This window comes from Choloepus didactylus, chromosome 3, assembly GCF_015220235.1.
Source record: "Choloepus didactylus isolate mChoDid1 chromosome 3, mChoDid1.pri, whole genome shotgun sequence".
Lineage (NCBI taxonomy): Eukaryota > Metazoa > Chordata > Mammalia > Pilosa > Megalonychidae > Choloepus > Choloepus didactylus.
This window is the reverse complement of record NC_051309.1, coordinates 180526760-180543280: the sequence shown is the minus strand read 5'-3', so window position 1 is coordinate 180543280 and position 16521 is coordinate 180526760. Positions and strand designations below refer to the sequence as shown.

Genomic DNA, 16521 nt, shown 5'->3' with positions numbered 1-16521 from the left:
GCAGGAATCCAGAGAGGTAAGCCAGCAGTGATGGTGGTTTCTAACCTTGGGGTACCCACAAAACCTTAGAAACCTTGAGTGTTGGCTTTATTTGTGGCAAAAGTCTCAGAAAACAAAGCCCACATACTTCCAAGGCAGGAAGGCTAATAGAAAACACCTAACTAAAGCTGTGAATCCAAAGACCTATGCCTTAAGTATAAGAGAAACACAAAATAAAACCAAGAGCAGAAACACATTGATTGTTTGTCCCGTCTGATGTGTTTGATTGACTCATATCCCCCACAAAGACATGTTCAATATTAACCCCAAGTCCCGTGGTATAAACTCATTTGTAGAAAGACTCTGAAATTCCTATTAAAATGAGCTCAAACCAAATCATGGTGGGCCTTTGTATAGTATGACTGGAGGCCTTATAGTTAAAGGATGTTTGGACACAGAAGTAGAAGCCACAGGAAGAGATAGAAAGAAACAGATCACCAGGTGATGTTGGCAAAGATTGATTGCCAGCAAGACACCATGAGAACTCTACAGACTTCAGATAAAGCATGGCCTGCTGATACCTTAATTTTGGGCTTCTAACCTCCAAATGATGAGCGAATATATTCTTGTATTTTAAGCCAACCAGTCTGTGGTGTTTGGCATAACAGCCCTGGCAAACAAAGACAGTTTTTTGGAACCAGGAAGTGGTATGCTGCTATGATAAACAATTGAAAATGTGGAGGTGGCTTTGGAATTGATTAATGTGTAGAGACTGCAAGAATTTTAAGGCATTTGATAGAAAAAGCCTAGATGGCTGTGAAGAGATTATTTATTGGTAGCTATATGGGCACTAAAGGTGACCCTGGAAAAGGCTCAGAACAAAAGTGAGGAGAGCTGTAGAGAATGTTTTTATTATCTTAGAAAAATACATATATCATCATGAAGAGAATCTTGGTAGAAATATGGATGTTAAAGATGCTTTGGGAAGGCCCTAGAAGGAAGTGATGAACGTGTTACTGGAAGAAAGGCAGTCCTTGCTATATAGTAGTAGAGAACTTGGAAAAATTGTGTTCTGATGTTGAAGGGAAGGCCCAATTGTAAACAGTGAATTTGGGGTATTTAGCTGAGGAGACTTCCAAGCAGAGTTTGGAAGGTATGGTTTGGTTCTCCTTACTGCTCATAGTAAAATGTGAGAAGAAAGAGATAAACTGAGAATTGAATTATTAAGAGCAAAGGAGCCAGCAACTAATAATTTGAAAAATTTTCAACCTGTCCAGATATTATGGTCTGAGACCAGAGCCAGAAGCAGTTCTCACAGGACCCTCTCTCAGTTCCAGGAAGGTGAGACCTGAGAGAACTGGGCTCCACATAGGGTTGTGGCTGAACAGTCATTTGCTAAAGAGATTATGGATCCAATCAACCGTCTCAGAAGAAATCAGGATTAGAGATGCAGTTGTTTGGGGAGGATCAGCAGAAGACCCTTTTGTCTGACGAGTTGGGCCCCCTTTAATTGCATGGAAAACACACGGTTTTTGAGAATTTTATATCAGCAGAAACACTGCCAGGCTGGACTAGATGGGACAAAATGAAGGAAGATTGATCCTGAGGGCAGTACTGTGGATGCAGAGGTCTGTGCTGAAAGAAGCTCCTTAGGCCTGCAGAGAGGGACTGCCACCCTAACATTTAGAAAGGACAGGCCCACCCCAGTACTTGGTGAGAGCATACTGCCCCCTAGTCGTTAGAGAGGGTGAGGCCTGTGCCCCAGTGTTTGGGGAGAGCATGACTACTGACATATTACCTGAAAAGGAAGGGGCTGGTGCAGAGGACAAAGAATAAAGCTACAATGACCCTCAGACCTTGGAATCTAATGGGTTTGCCCTGCTGGGCTTCAGACTTGCTTGGGACGCTTGGTTCCTCTTTTTCTTCCAGTTTCTCCCTTCCTGAATGGGAATGTGTATCCTATGCCTGCCCGCCATTGTATTCTGAAAGCAGGTATCCTGTTTTCTAGGTTTCACTGGTCCACAAATGGAGAGAAATTTTGACCCAGGACAGTCTACACCCATAACTAACTTAGATGAGATTTTGGACTTAGCGTTGTTAATGGTTTAAGGTTTTTGGAATGTCGGGAGAAGGTGAATGTATTTTGCATGTGGAAACGTGTCTTTTTCAGGTTCAAAGAGTAAGACTGTTGTAGATCGAATCATCCCCTCAAAAGAAATGTTCTCATTCTAACCCCTGATCTTGTGGCTATGAACTTCTTTGTAAACAGGACCTTTGAAGATCCATTTGTATGAGGCCATAAAGAATCAGGGTGGGCCTTAATCCAATATGGCTGAAGTTCTTATGAGCAGAGGAAATTCGGACACAGTTAGGAAAAGCCAGAAATGGAAGGCAGGAAAGGAGAGAGGTATTGACATGTGAAACACACAGAGATCAAGCCAGCACCAGGATGCTACAGACTCCAATATCTATTTAAAATATTAAATGAAATAGGAAAAAATTATAAAAAGTGTAACTTGATTAATTCAAGTAGAAAGGGAAAACATGAATTGCCCTACAACCATTAAAGTAATTCCACAAAGGAAGCAATAAGCCCAGGTGGTTTTTGACACATAAACTACCAAATTCTCAAGGAGTAGTGGTTATAAAAATATTCTAAAACATAGACAAAGTGGCAGCTCTCCTAAAGCCAATTTTTGAGCCTGTCATAACTTAATATATAAATAAGCAAGGCATTTAACATAAACATGAAATACCTAACCAAAATTGCAGCAATTTTCAAATCCAGGTGGTCAAATTTGGGACTTTCCAAAGATTACAGGTTTTCCTAATATTAGAAAAGTGTAATTAAAATGTAATTAACTATAATAATATATTAAAAGAGTAAGACCATATCATCATCTCAATAGGTCAGAAAGTATATTCATTAAATCTAAATTTATTCATGACAAAACATTTTTAGAAAACTCAGAATAGAAGGCAACTTCCTAACCATAAAATTTGTCAATGAGATCTCTATAGCAACTATTATACTTAATGTAAGAACTCTATAGCAACTATTATACTTAATGTAAATCATTAAAATCATTCCCTTTAGGATCAGAAATAAGAATGTCTACCATCACTGCTCAACACTGAAATGGATACTAGACAAATAAAGAAGCAAAAAAAGAAAAATTGTAAAAATATAAAAGGAAAAATAATTGTTATTCTTCACAGGTAATATGACTGTTTACAAATAACATCAAAAAAATCCATAAAAAAAATTAGAATTATTAACAAAGTTTAGCAAGCTTGCTGAGAAGAAATTTAATGTAAAAAATCAGTGGTATTTCTATAACTAGCAAATATTTAGAAAGATGAATATTTAAAAAATCTAAGAATAATTCTAATAGATGATGTTATAAAGAAAATTATAAAACTTATTGAAAGTCTTTAACAAAAGATCTAAATAAATGGAAATATTTGCCATGAATATGGGTAAGATTACTCAAAATCGTGAATTTCTCAGTTCTCCCCAAATTGATCTTTATATTGAATATAATTATAATTAGACTTCTAAGTTATTCCTGAAAATTCATTCTAAAGTTTAATGGAAGAATAGAAGTTCAATAATCAAGAAACTCCTGAATCATGAATAAGGTGAGGAGATTCACCCTATCAGATATAAAAACATGATATACATATTATGAAGCTAATGCTAATTAATATTCTGTGCTATTGGCACAAAGATGGACAAATAAACGAAAAAATAGAGTAGAGAGCCAAGAAACATGTTCACACATAAATGTAAATTTAATTTAAGAAACATTGTCATTGCAGGCCACTGGGGAAAGGGAAGACTTTTTAATAATTGGTCTGGGACCACTGGTTTTCCGAATGGGAGAAAATGCATCACTGCCTTTTGTCATACACAAAAACCAATTTCAGGTGGATTAAACATTTAAACTAAAATGATAATGTATGAAATTTTAAAAAGTCATGCGGGAGAATATCTTTATAACCTTGGAATAAAGAAGTAGCTCTTAAAACACAAAAAAAAACATAAACCTGTTCATAAAGACACCAAAATTAAGGAACGTGCAACCCACAAACAGGAAGAAAATCATTTCAACATTTAAAACTGGTGATGCATTAATATTCAGATTATCAAAAGAATTCCAATTTGTGTTTGATTTTTTTTTTTTAAAGAAAAAACAATACTATAAAAATTGTCAAGGTCATAATAGGGGAATAAGGAAGGAGAACATTTGAGCAAAATGTGATTCCCAGTCGGGGCTTAGGCTGCACACCCTGTAAGCCTCACCCCGTATTTCCAGTAGCCAACTACAGCCCCCTTTGTGGATGCATTCTGTTCACCAAACTTTGAAAGAAATGCAGGAAAACTGGACACCACTCCTGGAATAATCAGTCAGAGTGATCAAAATGATGGAAAGTGCATATTATGAAGAAAGACTTTTCTAAAATCCAAGTTTCTTTAACTTAAAAAATGGAGATCAGATATATCAGTGTCAACATGTGAGGGGCAGAGCTGAACTAGAACCCGGAACGCCTGACCTTCTAACTCTAGGAGGTACAACTTTCACACATGAGTTTTATCTTGCTAAATCCTCCCTTTTCCCCCTCCTCAGTCCTGTGAGAAAACTGGGGTTTATCATTTTTTAGAGATCTTTTCATACCACTTGAATTTGAAGCTTGAAATCCAAGGAGTTTGGGGATTTTCTTGCTTCTCTGTCTTGCCCAGGCTCTATACACTTGAAGGAGAATGGAAAAGAAAATTAATAAGGAAATAAAATAACCAGAATTCTGTATTGAAGCTTTCAAAAGCAAAAGAAAAAGTGGAGAATATTCTTTTGGATTATCATCTTAAGGCCTAGATGGGATGCTGCAATATGGAAAACTACTGTGCTTTCATGATTTTATAACGCTGCTTATGTATAATTAGGGCTATTTTAAAAATATTTAATAAGTATTATCAGGAAAAATAAAAGATGCCTTTTGGACCACATCATATTTTTGGCAGTTTTAGTAGTTCTATTATTTTCTGTTGCCATAATAAGTCTTATTGAAGAGGATGAAAGATGATAAATTAAAATTCTGTGCTCACTGAGAATAAAGCAGAGTTTCTGGTGAGTCTTCCTAATTCGGTAATCAGTAACCATGAAACCAGAGTTGCCTTAGCCTGTGTTCTAGACATGATGGTACAGTGAATTATTTTAATGTTTGGAATTAAAGATTGAGCATTTGTCATTTTGTGTCATACTAGTCTATAGATATCTCTGGTGGCATCTGCATTCAATTGGTAAATACTATCTCTAATAGCAGCTCAATAAATACTTGAAGGAGAGGTAGTAAAGTTCAGGATTCCAAGACCAAATGACTTGGTTTAGGATCCCCAAATTCTTGTTTTCTTTTCAGCTATACAATCTTGGCCCTATTACCAGGCCAAGTTCACTATGATCAGTATCTTGATGGAGATAACACCTCTTCCCAAGTCTGCAGTGAGGATTTAACGAAATGATACATATGAAGCACCCAGCACATAGTTAAGTACTAGAAAAATCTAACAATAACAACTTGTTGTTCTTCATTGGCTAGATTCTAGGTTCCAGGAACAGATGGGAGATGCAGAGAACTTAGCTTGCAGATAAGATATTTTTTCAGACCAATTTCTTTATTATTGTCAAATTATTGTATCAGTATGTTAATAACTTATGCTATGTCCAACAGTGATAAAAATCTCAGCAGGGTTCAGCAAACTAAGGCCAGTGGGCTGCTTGATTTGATTTTGTAAATAAAGTTTTATTAGAACACAGCTATACCCATTTATTTATTTATTGTCTATGGCTGCTTTTGACCTCCCATGGCACAGTTGAGTGGTTGTGACAGTGACAGCATTTCCCACTGCCCATGAGGCAAAAATATTTACTATCTTTCCCTTTAAGATAGTTTGTGTATCCATTTTTTTCCAAGTTACTAAGATGGATTTTTTCTCCTCCTTTGCCTTTGAGATCCAACTTATTCTTCAGGTTTACACTCAAGGTTCTTCTCCATGAAACCAACCAGATCTGAAATCCTTACTCTTTATTTCTCCTAAGCATTAGCACATATTTAAGATTGGCCCTTATACATGGGTAAAGTAAGCCTGTGCTTTCCAATAGTTTTCAAAATCATGGTTCACATTGAACATATTTGCATGGCTCACTGGGCTAACCCAGATGAAGTTGCTTATGGCTGGTGACTCACTAGTCTGTGGCTCCAGCTAACACAACCCCCTCGGACTTCTTAAAGGACTGAGGAGATCAAAATCATGAGCTACTTATTTAACCAGTTTGTAGCAATGATGTACCAGCACACTTTTTGGGAAACCAGACTAGGCTATGGCTTATGTTGATTTGAGGGCCTTAGGAAAGCAACTCCCCCACAAAGACTCATGCTAAACCAATTCTTCAGGAATCAAGTTGTTTCTTGTTTGATTCTGACAAATTCATTCCTTTGGATCATGCCTCTTGTCATTCACATACTTCTGGGGAAAATGAGGGCTTCCAGTATTGAGGGTAAATCAGATTTCACTCTCCCACTAATCCTTCCTACTCCTTCCCCCAAAACACTAGATAAATTCAGAGCATTTTAATGGAATCCTACAGGTGGGAGGAATTACTTTAGAGCCTGAGGCTTGACTGAGATTATAAACCATGCGGAGGCCAGCATGGTGAGTCTATAGAGAGAGAAAAAGAAAAACTTTAAATGCTCCACAATTTGCTAAAAGCTGGCCCTGTACTGTCCTTACCACATGTTTAATTTAAGATTATCTTAATTCTTTTGTATTGTTCTCTAAAGATTTCCTTTTTTTCCCCAACAAAGACTACAAGCATCTGCTATCATTCCTGTGTCTTCTATAAAATCAATGTCAATGTTGAGAAGAGGTGAACTCCCAAGGGTCCAACTGATATGCAATACGGTTGGAATGATGCCCCTGTAGTTGTGCAAGAAGACAGGCCTGGTGCTAAGCACACAGTAGAGAACACTAAATCCTTTAAATATATTAAGTGCATCAAGGTTGTAAAGCAGCAGATGATCCCAGACCCAGTCCTTCACCTGGTCAGCTCTCCAGCATCTGTATATATTGCCTAAGTAGGTGAAACACAGTGACTTCTGGTGCTGCCTTGCCTGAGTCATGATAGCAGTCTTATAGTGGCATGGGTACAGATGTAATAAATTAGCCTCTTAACTATTCTATTTAAAATCTTCTGTGATAATGGATAAACTGTCCACTCTCCCTCAACCTCAGTTCCTTCACCTATAAAATGCTAGCTCTTGAATCCCTTCCCACTCCTGTGAAAAGTTGACTTAAGGCTGTAAAGAATCATTATTACTTTTCATTACTATCATTGTTGCAAAGTACGCTATTTAACCACGGCAATGTATATGATAGGATAAAATCTTACAAACAATTTCCATGTAAGATGTATTTCCAAATGGAAATATAGAAATATTATATATTATAGAATAATATATAGAATATAATATAGAAATATTATAATATTATAGAAATATTAACTAAAATAATGTTAAATATTTGACCAGTCTACACAAAGCTTTTCTGTTTTCAGAATATGGAAAAGTCTAAGCATCTTTGAATTATAAAAAGTGTTTTCCTTAAGCATCTGTGGAATGTCAAGTTTATTATGTCAGTTGTTAGGGGAACTATGAGTTTGCCAAATCAGAGAAGTAAAGGTCTGTGATTTAAATAAGCTAAAAATAAAATTGCTTTTCAGACAATGTTCTGCTATCAACAGTGAACCAATAATGATGGCAATGATAACCGCATGTATAAATATTTTAAATTCAGACTGCTAGGGACTATGATTAAATGCCTCAAGGCTTGTCTTATGTACATGTATAATAAATACACTGCACATTTATTAGTCCCTTGGAATTTGCTAGCAAATACTCTCACAAGTCTATAATAGGATGACACATACATTTTCATTTCTATGGTAGGATCAGCTATGAGTTAATACATTGTTTACAAAAAGGCCACCTTTTATAGGTGATAAGTGATTGTGGGAAAAAATAACCAAAATGATTACTTTCTAATTGTTTCACTTTATAGCAGCCCATAAAACAAGTGTCTAAACCATGGTAGTATTTTCCAAAAGAGATACTTAACAAATGTTCCATCAAGTAAATGACTACAAAGAAAATAATTACAAAAATAGAGGGAGAAAAAGTACTATGCTATTGAATTAAGTTATCAGTATACTCTACACTTCCTATTTTCTATGTATTGTATTAATTATCAAATTAAATGAAGGTAACCCAATAGCAATATGTGACAAAGTAAGAGAAACAGAGTTCTACAAGATAAAAATGGTAGTTTTTTGTTGCAAAGAATTTTAAATTCATTGAATCCTTCAGTTCTCTTATGTTCATTACATATAATCTTTTCCTTCATCTCTACTAAACTTCAAACAATTCTTCTTATTGCTTGTACAACAAAGTTTTTAAATTTTAATTTCTTTGAGAAAACTGTAGTCACTATTCAACATTTTAGTTGGAAACTCTGTAAACTCTAATTATTTTGAGATCTTTCTGGAGTGAGAGTAGTCTAAGAAGAGAAGCCTTCTTCTTCCTGATGTATAAATTACATAACATACAGGCTGTTTGAGTAATATAAGATTGTGACAAAAACACTATGCTTAGAATTAGTTTTATCATAGTAAGAGCCTAACACTGAGTAAGGCTTATGGGGGAATTAGTTAAATTATCTTCAGGTTTATTATTTCCTCATCATAAATTGGATTTCATATGTCATATATATGCAAGAAACAAGGCAAATAAAAATCCAACTTACAAGTCAGCAGTTCTAATACCTACTGGATTGTCTCATGTTATTGCACCAAATTCTCATTTTTATTGTTCAGTTTTTAAAATAAGAATAACAAAATTTGACACTGTTTGCTTTCCCCAGACAAGAACCAAAGAATAAACTATTCATACCATTCTTTAAAAACTCAAAGTAACTTAGGGTTTCCCATTCAACATGTAAAGAGCCTAGAAATCCTCACACATATTCTTATAACAAGAGAAAAACAGAAAATCAACAACTCTTCTTATATCTGTTGGGGAATTGAGGTCACAAGACAACCCATCACCCTGAGAACTGGAAAAACAGACAGATACAGAGAAGCACAGTTTACCAGGAGCAGAAACCTCTGCTGGAGCCAGCTTTAGGAAGGAATATGTAAATGTAGTGGACTAATTGCTGAAGACTGACCTTGGACTAGCTTGAGAGATTAAAAACTCCTGTGGGCCCAGCCTTTGGGGTCTCCCCACACTTTCGTGAATTTAACTCTGGGAGCCCCACCTGGTTCTCACTGTGAAAACTGAGGAAAAATCTCCGCCTACTCACAGCAGGGGGTGGGGAAAATAACCATTTAGAAATATGTCCAGAGAGTGCTATTTTACCCCAGCCCAGTCATTGTGAGTTTTCCAGAGCCTGGCTGTGATGGTTAGCTTCATGTGTCAACTTGACTAGGGATAGTGCCCAGTTGTCTGGTTAAGTGAGCCTATCTGGCCTACTGTTGCATGCTGGCTTATCTGTTGTTGCAAGGACATTTTGTGGACTTAAATCATCAGTATGTTGATTGCATCTATGGCTGGTTACATCTGCAGTTGGCTAAGGGGAGTGTCTCTGCAATGAGAGATGTTTAATCTAATAATTTGAAGGCTATTAAGAGGGAAGTGATGACTTCAGCAGTCAGAAGAGAGAACTTTCGACTCTACTTCAGCCAGCCAGCCTCTCCTGGGGAATTCATCGAAGACATTCATCAAGTGCCAGCTTGCAGCCTGCCCTATGGAATTTGGACTTATGCATCCACACTTTTATAAAATCTCATACTATTTATAAATACTAATACTCTGGCCAACATTGAGAAAAAGAAAGATACAAATTCAGCCTCCTCTAATCTCCAACGTGTGGAAAGGGAAATATCAAACTCCAGTCCCCTGTAACATTCCTGTCTCACAAGGAGTGAAAAAAAGAAAAAGAAAACTGAGAAGCAAAAGTAAAGTTCACAGCCCGGGGCACAGACTTGCTAAAAGACTGAGACTAGATAATAGGATTATAGACTTCTCCTCGCTGGATATCTTACCCCATATCAATAGGACTTGTATAAAAACAGGCACTACAGCTGAAAAGAACTGCAAAGCTGAGACCCTGTTGAAGAAGTAGTCTCTAGGGAAACAAAGACAGCAAGGAAGCCAAGATCAAGGACACATATTTAATTTTATTCTCTGAAACTTATAGCTACAGCAAACAGTAAATACATCCTAACTTCTAGCCAGATAAACAAAAAACCGTACCAAAAAAAAGGCCTGCTTACCTCAGCTTCTTTTAAATGATAGATCACATCCACTTGCAACAAAAAATTACATGTCATGCTTAAAAGTAAAAAGCATAGTATAAAGAGACAGGGAAAGCATTAAACCAGGCTCAGATATGGCAGAGATTTTGAAATTATCAGACTCGGAACTTAAAATAGCTATGATTAATAGACTAAGAGCTGTAATGGAAAAAGTGAGCAGCATGCAAAAATTGATGAATAAGAATGGTTTAAATGGACCAATTAAAAGACCAAAACCATCAGAGTGGATTACAAAAGAAAAAAAATAAAAATAAAGTAAAAACTACATATGTTGTCCACAAGAAACTCATTTTAAGTATAAAGACAAAGACTCAGATAGATTAAGAGTAAAACGGTGGCTAAAGATATACCAGGCTAAAGATAATCAAAAGAAAGCTGAGGTAACTATATTAATATCAGACACAACAGATTTCGCAGCAAGGAAAATTATCAGAGAAAAAGAAGTGCATAACCTAATGAAAAGGGGATCAATTCTCCAAGAATACATAACAATCTTGAATGTTGATGTGCCTAACAAGAGAGCACCAAAATATGTAAGGCAAAACCTGATAAAATTGTAAGGAGAAAGAAAAAAATCCACTATCATAATTGGATAATCTAGCAAGAATATAGTTGAGCTTGACAGTACTATCAGTCAACTGGGTCTGATTCACATTTGTAGAATACTTCATCCCTTAACAACCAAATGCATGTCATCTCAAGGTCATGTGGAATATTCACCAAGATAGACCACCTCCTGGGCTATAAAACTACCTTAGCAAATTTAAAAGAACAGAAAGTATACCAAGTATGCTCTCAGACCACAATGCAATTAAACTAGAAATCAGTAACAGAAAGATAGTTGAAAAATCTCAAAATATATGAGGATTAAACAGCAGACTTATAAGTATTATATGGGTCAAAGAATAAGTCTCTAGAAAAATTAAAAAAATATTTTGAATTAAATGAAAATGAAAATACAACTTGTACAAATTTCTAGGATGCAGCAAAAGCAGTGCCTAGAAAGAAATCTAAGCATTCAATGCCTATATTAGAAAAGAAGAAAGATCTAAAATCAATAATCTAAGCTTTTGCCTGTGGACACAAGAAAGACAAGAGCACATTAAATCCAAAGTAAACAGTAGGAAAGAAATAAATATTAAAGTAGAAATTAATGAAATAAAAAATAGGAAATAGAGAAGATCAACAAAACCAAAAACTGATTTTTTTTTTTGAAGAGAACAATAGATTGACAAAACTTTAGTCATGTTAATGAAGAAAAACAGAGAAAAACCACAAATTACTAATATCAGAAATGAGAGGGGTCATCACTACTGAGCCTATGGATATTAAAGGATAATAAAACAGTATTAGGCACAACTCTATGCCCATGAATGTGTTATAACTTAAATGAAATGGGTACATTCCTTGAAAGACACAATCTACCAAAACTCACACAAAGAGAAATAAATAATCTGAATAGGCCTGTATCTATTAAAGGAATTTAATCAACAATTAACAACCTTCAAAATTAGAAAGCAGGAGGTCCATATGGTTTCACAGGTGAATTCTACCAAATATTTAAATAAGAAATTATACAAAGTTTCTATAATGTTTTTCAGAAAATAGAAGCAAACTCATTCTTTGAGGTCAGTATTATTCTGATACAAAAACCAGATAAAGATATTTCTAAAAAGGAAAATTACAGACCAATATCTTGCATGAATGTAGATGCAAAAAACCCTAATGAAGTATTAGCAAATTAAATCCAACAGTGCGTAAAAATAATTATATATCACAACCTAGTGCGATTTATTCCAGTTTTATAAGGTTGGGTCAACATTAAAAAATCAATTAATGTAATTCACCACATCAATGGGTTAAAAAGAAAAATTGTATGACTACTTTAATAGATACAGAAAAATGTATTTGACAAAATCCAAAATCCATTCATGATAAGAACTCTCAGCAAATGAAGAATAGAGGGGAACTTCCTTAAATTGATAAAGGTTATATACAAAAAACTTACTGGTAGCACCACAGTTAATGGCTGGAAACTAGGGAATTAGGTCCTTTTCTCCTAAGATTGGAAGCAAGACAAAGATGTCCTCTCTTACCACACCTAAAGAACATCACACCAGAGGCCCTACCTCATGCAAAAGAAAAGAATATAAAATTCATACAAATTTGGAAGTAATAAATAAAACTGTCCTTGTTTGCAGATGATATGATTGTCTATGTAGAAAATCCCATAGAATTGACAACAAAACAAAACAAAACACAAAACAAACAAACGCAAAACTCCAGGCACCAATAAGTCATTATAGCAAGGTTGTAGGATATAATGTTAGTATACACAAGTCGATTGTTTTCCTATATACCAGCAATGAACAATTGGAATCTGAAATTGAAAGCACAGCACCATTTACATTAGCATAACAAAAAAGAGGAAAACATGGGTATACATCTAACAATGTCTGTACAAGATCTATTTGAGGAAAACTACAAAGCTCTGATGAAAGAAATTTTAAAAAATGATTTAACAAAATGGAGAGATATTCAAATTTCCTGAATAGGAAGACTTTTATTAAGATGTCAATTCTTCCCAACCTGATCTATATATTAAATGCAATCCTAATCAGAATCCTAGTAAGATATTTTGTGTATATACTAAGATTGTATGGAAATGCAAAAGACCCAAAATAGCCAACAAAATAATGAAAAGCAAAGTCAAAGTACTGATACTATGCTACTTTAATTATTAATGTAAAGCTACAGTTATAAGACAGTACAGTACTTGCAAATGAACAGATTCATCAGTATAAATAAATAGAGAAAACAGAAATAGATCCATATGAATAAAGTCAACTGAGTTTTGACAAACGAGAAAAAAGACAATCCAATGGAGGATTGTCTTTTCCACAAATGGTGCTAGAACAACTGACAATCACAGGCAAAAAAGAAAACAAAAAAGAATCTAGACACAGACCTTATACCTTTCACTAAAATTAACTCAAAATGGTTATAAATCTAAATGTGAAGTACAAAACCACATCAAAGTGACCATTGATTTGGTGATGGCTTTTCTAGATACACCAAAAGCATGATCCATGAAAAAAAAATATACCAGTTGGGCTATATTAAATAAAAAAAAAACTTCTCCCTATGAAAGACACTGTTAAGAGAATGAAAAGTCAAACCACAGACTGGAAGAAAGCATTTGCGAAACACAGTGCTGATAAAGTACTTGGATGCAAAATAATACAAAGAATCCTTAAAACTTAACAATAAGAAAACAGACAACTCAAATACAAAATGGAAAAAATATCTGAACAGACACTTCACCAAAGAAAATATCCAAAGGCAAATAAACATGAAATAATGCTCATCCTCATATGTCATTATGGAATTGAAAATTAAAACAATGTGATACTACTAATCACTTATTAGAATGGCTAAAATCCAAAACTGTAGCAACACCAAGTGATGATGAGAATGTGGAGTAACAGGAACTCTCATTCATTGTTGGTGGGAATGCAAAATGGTACAGCCACTTTGGAAGACCGTCTTGACAGCTTCTTGCAAAATTAAACCTAGGCTAACCATATGACCCAGCAATTATGTTCCCAAATGAGTTGAAAGGTTATGTCTATGAAACGCCTATACACGAATGTTTATAGCAGCTTTATTCATAATTGCCCAAAATTGGAAACAACCAAGATGTCCTTCAATGGATAAACAAACTGTGGTACATCCGTACAATGTAGTATTATTTAGCAGTAAAAAGAAATATGCTATCAAGCTATGAAGCGTATTGCTAAATAAAAGAAGCCAGTCTGAAAACATATATTCTGTATTATTCCAACAATATAACAGCATGGAAAAGGCAAAATTATGAAGACAGTAAAAGATCACTGGTTACCAGAGTCAGGGGGACGGGGAAGGGATGAATAGGTGGCACACAGGGCATTCTCAGGGTAGTAAATTATTCTGTTTGATAATGTAATGATGGATACATGACATACATTTGTTAAAATCCATGGAACTATACAACACAGAATAAACCCCAATGTAAATTATGGACAGTAGTTCATAATAATATATCAATATTGATTCATCAATTTTTACAAATTTATTAGACTAGTGCAAGATGTTAACAATAGGAGAAACTCTGTGTGTGTGTGGTAGTGAAAGAAGTATATGGGAACCCTCTGTACTTTCTGAGCAATTTTTCTGTAAACCTAAACTGCTCTAAAATATAGTGAATTAAAAAAAAAAGAATTCCATGTAAATTACTCATTTCCTAAAGATTCAAAAACAGAAACTCTAGGCAATTTTTTTACTTTTTAAACCTACTACTGATTTAATTTTAATAACTTTCTATTAATTTACAATGATAGTTGGAACTAAAGAACTTTTTTCTCCAGGATAGCTCCAGATCCTTTAGTGCTCCAGAGAACACTATAGCCAAGTAACAAAGATCCATTTCTGCCAATGGTTTGCAAAGGACATACCTTCTCAACAGGTTATGCCAAATATTTTTACCTACTCCATAAAGTCAATAACATATTACACAGAGGAGATAAATAAATTCCGGTGTAATTGAGCTAAAGTTGAGTTCTGAACAGTGACCAAGAAAACCAAAGACCATCTACTGCCAGTCAGAGAACTTGAGTAGATTGGAAGAGAATTAAACACAGCTATGTATGGGAGCATATTGCTACAAAAAAATAGACAGAAACTGGAAAGTATCAAGAAAAACATAACAGTGTTTGTATAATTTCATGTTAAGATTTCAACAAACCAAAGCATTTTAACAAAACCTCAAATATGCTAACTAAAAGTTCACTGGAAACAATTAGATCATCTATGCCATATGTAACCTGGCAAGCTGAGAAACCACCATAACTATAGTAGTCTCACAGTATTCTCTCTTCAGAACTAAGGCAAAAATTGTCTAGGAAACATAATGACTGAAAAATGAAATATTAATAAATGGATTTGGATTTTATCTTTATTTTAATATAAAACACATACATGTATTTAGTTGAGATGATCATCAAATGGTTTCGTAGCCTGGGCATTATACTTTTGTGGATAATATAATTGCTGTAATAAAAAGTAATAATACTGCCAGGAGCTTGGGCCAGAAGATGGTGGGCAGTGGAGCTGATGCTGCTGGAGAAGTTGCTGGGGCTGGTAAAAGGCATAAATACAGCAACCAGGGTGAGCACCAGATTCCAGTTCTTCAAACAAACAATGGTCCCAGTCTAACAGGATTGACTGCTATAGCAGCTCATCAAGTAAAGCAAGCCAACAAAGAGTGTTTGCTCGGGGTACTGCAGAAGAACAAGCAATAGTCAACAGTGGTTGGAATACAGGGTAACTCAAGTAGACGGACACTCCAGTAAAGACCATATTCCCACTCTGTTAAAAGATCTTAATTCATACCTTGAAGATAAAGTCTATCTTACACGTTATAACTTTATCTTAGCAGATATCCTCCTATACTATAGCCTTCATCACTTTATAGTTGACCTGACAGTTAAAGAAAAGGAGAAATATCTTAGTGTGTCTTGCTGGTTTTGTCACATTCAGCATTATCCAGGGATCAGGCAACATCTGTCTAGTGTTGTCTTCATCAAGAACAGACTATATACCAATTCCCATTGGAAGCTATCCATGCTGTACTGAAGAATGATTAAAAATGTTTTAAATGGAAAATGTGCTCTGGACCATAAGATTAACGTAAATTGAACAGTCATTCTGTATTTGTTGAAGTAGAGGCTGTAGTTTTTAAAGTGTAAACTTGTGTCTGAATGGCTTGTTTTTTTAGTTGAAATTTTGCAATTTTTATGTAAAACTTCAACTGTCAAAGAAACTTGAATTGAGATCAAGTTGTAAATTACCTTGTTTTACAGATGAAATTTATTTTAATAAAAGTTGTAAATCACTGGCTTAATCTTAAAGAAAAAACTAGATACTCCTCTCAGTGGTTGCCATATTTGGCTATTTATTGACCTATTTCATATTTTAAAATTCATTTTCCTCCCATGGATAATTATCCATTTGTTTAAGAAGTATAATAAATTTTGCAAGGATAAAAAAAGTAATAATAAAAAATAAGAAAACT

General features: G+C 34.8%; 1 pseudogene; it reads left to right on the top strand.

Moving 5' to 3' along the window:
- The first annotated feature begins 2307 nt into the window (after nucleotides 1-2307).
- Nucleotides 2308-16082, top strand: LOC119530579 (annotated as a pseudogene).
- The last annotated feature ends 439 nt before the right edge of the window (nucleotides 16083-16521 follow it).